We start from the raw sequence: 6,000 nt of genomic DNA on the forward strand, positions 1-6,000 counted from the left end.
CCAGAACCAATTAACCAGTACCAAAGTACCACTCTATTTAATAATAGGTGTGTTTTTCCAGAAGATCAATGTATATAGGTGCTGTTCTGCAAGCAGGTACAGGTACTCCTTAGCTTACAACCACAACTGAGCCCAAAATTTCTGTTGCTAAGCAAAACAGTTAAGTTAGTTGTGGCCCATGTTAGGACCTTTTTTTGCTACACTTGTTAAATGAATCATGGGATTGTTAAATGAATCTGTCTTCCTTCATTGCTAGTCAGAAGCTGCTGGGAAAGTTACAAATGGTGATCACATGACTTTGGGACAGTGCAACTGTCGTAAATACATGCCAGTTGCCAAGCACCCAAATTTTGATTATGTGACCATGGGGATGCTGCAATGGTTGTAAGTGGGAAAACCGGTCACAAGTCACTTTTTTCGGTGCTGTTGTAACTTTGAACCGTCCCTGAACAAATGGTTGTAAGTCGAGGACTACCTATAGTGAGCCTGTTTTTTAAGGAGATGCCACAAACTCCACAAACAATTGGAGCCTCTTTTAAAAATGGAGTGCCCTACAGTCTGGCAGGGAGTACTACTTGCTAGGAGAATAGCACAAATGCCATGAGGTTGACCATCTCTGTAAGAAAGCTGAACCTCATTGCATCAGCCAGGCTCCTCTGCAAAAAAAACAGAAAGGCAAGATGGGCGCTGCTGAACCTTGAAGGTGAGTGAGGAGCAGACTATTAAGTCCCTGGATTGGGCAGAGGAGAAGCAGATTGAGGCCTACAGCAGGGGTCCCCAACCCCTAGTCCATAGACCGGTACCGGGCCGCAGCATGCCAGCAACCAGTCCACACAAACAAGCAAAGCCCCATCTGTGGGATGCAGGCAGCACACAAAACCACGCACACTCCGGTCCATGGAAAAACCTTTCTCCACAGAACTGGTCCCTGGTGCACAAAAGGTTGGGGACCTCTGGCCTACAGGCTTTAACAGCCCCTGGAGGCTAGTAGCTTTTACTGCTGTTACACACGTGAGTTCTCAGGTTCAGCTTACGGTCACACCCAGCCCTGAAAAATTGCCACACTCAAATCACTTTTGACTTGAATACACGGAGACCCAGTGAATTTAAAACAACAGCAAATTTTACTGATTACAAAGTATATCTATTTGTTCGTTTACACACCCATGCTCTCATCCACACTTACACAACAACCTCAACTAGGCTTGCCAGGCACTAGTCAGAGGGATGGAAGCTGTTACGTCTGGATCCAAAAAAGACTCAAAAGAGTTGGTGGGCTTCAGGACCCCTTTTATCTCCCCAAAGCCTTGCTTTGTTCTGCATGGTGGGACTTGGGTAGGGGCTTTCCATGTGCTCAGGCCCAACTTCCTTCGTCTGATGCAGGTGATATTTTTCCCTGTTTCACCAATGACTTGGTTCCTTCTTAACTACTTTCCCTGAGGGAGCTTTTCCTGGCTTTTGTCCATCCTGTTTATGTGCTTACGTATGGTGGCTTAGGTCTAGTCTTACACTGCCCACCTTTGGGCCACCTTGGATGGCTGAATGCCTGGGTTGGGAGCAGGCCAAGACCTGTGGTGAACTCAAGGGGCAGGGAGTGGAGCACAAAATCCCTCAGGGTGGGAGAGACCAGGGGCAAGCAGGCCTGGGCCTGTGCTAGGTCGCCTGGGGCCTGCCCTATCCCTGAGGCCTCCCATGCTCTGCTTAACCACTCACACGTTCATTTAATGGTCTCGTCAGGGAAAGCAACCCCTAGCCACATCCTCACCAAGCTCATGAATGAAGGGTAAATCCACATACATGTCTAGCAAAAGAAAACTGTTCAACTGGAACCGCTAAGGGCAAAGGTAGATCGCCTCGACTGTGGGCACTGTAGGCACGAGACAAAGGTTTCAATATGAGCATGTGGCCTCAAAAATGGTTTGAGTTGTGATTAGCAAATCACGCAGGAGACCTGTCATTTTATATGGGAGAAACAGAATGACTGAAAAGGATTTTAAGTTAGGCTCCAGGCCCAATTATTATAGAACCAAGAAGCATCCCCAAGAGGGGCCAAAATCTGCAAGATGGCGGGTGTGACATCACAAGAGCAGGCCCATCACTTTTGTAAGTGCAGTGATGTCACACATAAAAGGCACAGAACTTCAGCCACAAAAGCTGCACCTGCCCTGTTGCAGATTTTGCTCTTTGGCAGAGGTTCAGGTCTAGCATTCCCAAGGAGAATTTAAGGGGCAAAAAAAAGTTGGTATGCTTCTGTTGAGTTTAGATGAACTTCAGGACTGTATCTACTTTTCTGCAGAATTATATAATTCTGTTGTTCACTGTATTGTTGGTTTATTTCTTGGTGGGTTTGTTTTCAAAATTTCTTGTAGCATTTAGATCTAATTTTCTATTTGCATTTTGCCTAGCAGCAAAATGGCAGGCAAAGTTGTCTATGAAGCAAATGGTTATTCATCATTTATGTGCTATGGATCAATTGAGAACACTCTGTTGTCTTTTTCAAGGTTAGTTTGTGCAGCTGCCTACAATTTTTAAATCCCTGACAAAATATAAGAGGTGCCCATTCATGAATACTGTTGATTACTTCTTAGCAGTATTCCTCTGATGGACTGCATTCAAAAATAATAAGAGAAAAAAGCCTGAGGTTGCTTGTACGGATTACTGCATACTGGGGTTTTTTTTGCCACAGGGATGCTTTCTCACACACATAATTCAACTAAATAGTCATCTGAATAGGTTAACCTGTGGAATGAAAAACTTGCTCACATACACTTCACACATTACCATAAAAGGTTATTTAGTGAGTTTTTCCCAAGAAAAGAAAATGGTTGCTCATAAGAAGAAAGCTGTTCAAAATAAAGGATAGATTTAATCTGCCTATCCTTCTATCTCCCAGTTCTCTAAAAGCCCTGAAACTGGCAAAAATGAAATTCATGGTTGAAAGGCAACAAGAATCCATAAAAGCATGCACTTTTTCTATTATCAGACAAGATCGTTTTGTTCTGTTGCAAGGAAAGCAGCGTAGTATGATGAAGAATCTGCCAGGTGTCCACTATTTGAGCGGACAGTCCACTTTTTTCACATTATGTTCACTATTTTTTTTCACAAAATAGTGGACATTTTTTTTATTCAAAAGCTTTATGATGAAATGGTACGTAATCTAAAGCTGCACAGTCTACTTTTTTTACTACTTAACCCCCCCCCCCCGCTTGTCCGCTATTTTTTGGAAGCAGACCTGGCAACCCTAAGAATCTTTATAACATAGTGTTTGCCTGACCTGGCAGTTATGCACTGAAACCAAAGTTTTTCTTACATTGGCTTTAACCGAGACAATATTTGAGATTCATTGCTCTACAAAGCCAAATAGCATAATCTTTGAACTTATAATACTAGACACTGTTCTTTCTGTTTCTAAAGTTTCCTTAGTGCATATCAACACCTCTGCACAAAATCTGAGAGCTGACAGGATCTGTTACAGTTTTCAACATGTGGCCAAATTACCAGGGAAGAGCACTACTCACTGTAGTAGTTTTCAGTCACCTCAGAAATGCTTTGCTAATATTTTGCATTGTCAATAAACATGACTGCAACAAATTCAGCTCCATTTTCATGCCTTTTCATGGCATTTTTTTTTTAAATAAATCTTCAGTTCCTTGGGTTACCTCTGGCCAATTTCACAAAACTGTGGATGTTATATACAAAAAAATGTTGAGCTGTTTGAAATCTTCAGCATTTTTACAGTCATTCCTGCTTTAACATTTGCTGAAAACTGGCTGAGGCATAAATAGCTCCTGAATCAAATTTTAAGAGCCTTTTGCTTACTATTGTAACAAAAATCAAGGACATAGCTTTTCAAAATAAAAAGTAGTATAATCTTAATGGAAATTGTCTGGAGTTCCTGGATTTTCTTTCTTGTGTATGGATACTTCACAGGATACAAGTGACAGAATAACAAGAAATATATTTAAAAAATCAAGTTTATAAAAATAAAATTCAGAATTGAAATTTAGGAATTTGAAACAGAAGACTAAGAAACAGGAAAAGATGGTAAAGTCCACAAAAAGCAAAAAAAAAAGATTTTGACTGCCAGGAACAGAGTTCAAAAAACCTGCTCAAATATTCCTTTTGTTCACTCATTTTCCGCACATGTTCACTTCAAGTCCATTAAAGTATGGACTATGGCAATGCCTTTGCAGCATGGAAAACATCATGGATTGGGCCAATCGACATGCCAGTATTTAGGACCAAGTGGAAAATTTGAAAGGGGGTTGTGATTCAAAGCAACATGCACTTAACTAAAAAGCAGCGAGGCTTCCAAACTGAAATTAATCACTGGCACGATATTTACTTCAAAGGGTTTTACAACTGGGCTGGAGAAGGGACCTGCGATCAAAGCACATACTATATTAATTACTTAGCATAGACCTGACTCTTTTGGCACTCACATACGCTTTCTGTACTCTTTTCCCTCTGCTCCTACATATATCTAGGGAATGAGGTGAAATTTGAATCTTTTTGGGGAAAGCTGTCCAATATTGTTTAAAATCCCACACGTTTAACAGAAGCAAACAAATGTAGAGCCTTAACTGCATTGCTTGTAATTAATGTAACGTCTCTATTCCTGTAACGGCTTTGACTCATCTACAGACACACTCAAGTTTCCATAGTGGGCGACAGTACATGATCAGGCTAACTGCATCACAAATCCAGTGCTTGTGGGTGAATGCAGTCCCTCTATATGGGGAGGGTTCCTTGTCTCCCATGAACTTTTCCAGCAATTAATGCCAGTGCCCTTTCATAACATCACCCACTTCTTCTGCATTGTCCAGACAAACATCGATGGAAGAGAAGGAAAAGGAGGAGGAAAAAAATACTAAGGGGGGGGGGCGGGGAATGAAGTGAAGGTCCAGAAATAGCAGCACTTAAATTCCCAGTTCATTGCAATATATAAAAGTCTCCATCCCTCCCCTTGGCCCTTTGGACAAGCTCTATTCAAAGAGATGTTTACCAACCCCCTCCTCTTCACATCTCTTACCCTTACCCATCCCACCATTCCATCAGACTAGTGCTCCAAAAATCAAACCACGATGTCTTTTGCAAGGAAAACAAAGCTTTTGAAGAAGAAAGGGAAAGTGACATAAACTGCACTCAAATTGTAAAGACATTCACATGAAGGGGGAAAACAGAAGCGCCCAAAATTAATCTGGATCACAACCTTGACATTCAGACCACCCAGATGAGTCACAGAAAGATGGCAGCCCAATTCTACCCCCACCCCTAGTCATCCTCTCCAGGCAGGCAGACAAGTGCACCCATGAACTGTGCAGGCAGGAGCTGATCTCAGGAACTCCTCACAAGCCTGAGATGGAAAATGCTGCTCTACCACCCTCTGGATTGGCACCTATGATGGACACTCTCAAATGCCTGACAGGGGAACCCATAGACAAATACCACAAAATCCAATTTGGTCCAAAATTAGAATAACCCAGTGTTTAGTTGAATTCTTTTTTTTTTTTTTTTTTTCAATATAAAATTTTATTGTTTTCATCATAAAAAAAAAGAAATACATCACAGATATTACACAATGTTATATCCCATCCCCCTGCCCCCCGGACTTCCCAAACCAAACCTAGGCTAATATTCAAATACAAGTAAACAAATATTAATATCTCTAACTCCAAACTCTAAAGTTAAACAATCCATCTCCTCCGTATTAATAAAAATTATTCATTTAATTAATTCTTCAAATACCCAAAATCTTTACCATTTCAGCAAGATAGTTTAACACCATCCCTTACTTATACAAAAAAAAAAGAAAAAAGAAAAAAATTCCCATCTTCCATAAAGTTAACAAGTTAATTCTGTCATTTCATCAAACTACACCTATAAAAAATCATTTTGAACCCTTAATAAGGTTTACAACTTCAATTACTTAATTATCATTCAATTGTTTATCAAATGTAACATTAACAATAAGTCCACCTCCTTCAACCATTATTAAAT

Source organism: Protobothrops mucrosquamatus, unplaced genomic scaffold (assembly GCF_001527695.2).
Source record: "Protobothrops mucrosquamatus isolate PMUCROS unplaced genomic scaffold, P.Mucros_1.0 scaffold1620, whole genome shotgun sequence".
Taxonomy (NCBI): Eukaryota; Metazoa; Chordata; class Lepidosauria; order Squamata; family Viperidae; genus Protobothrops; species Protobothrops mucrosquamatus.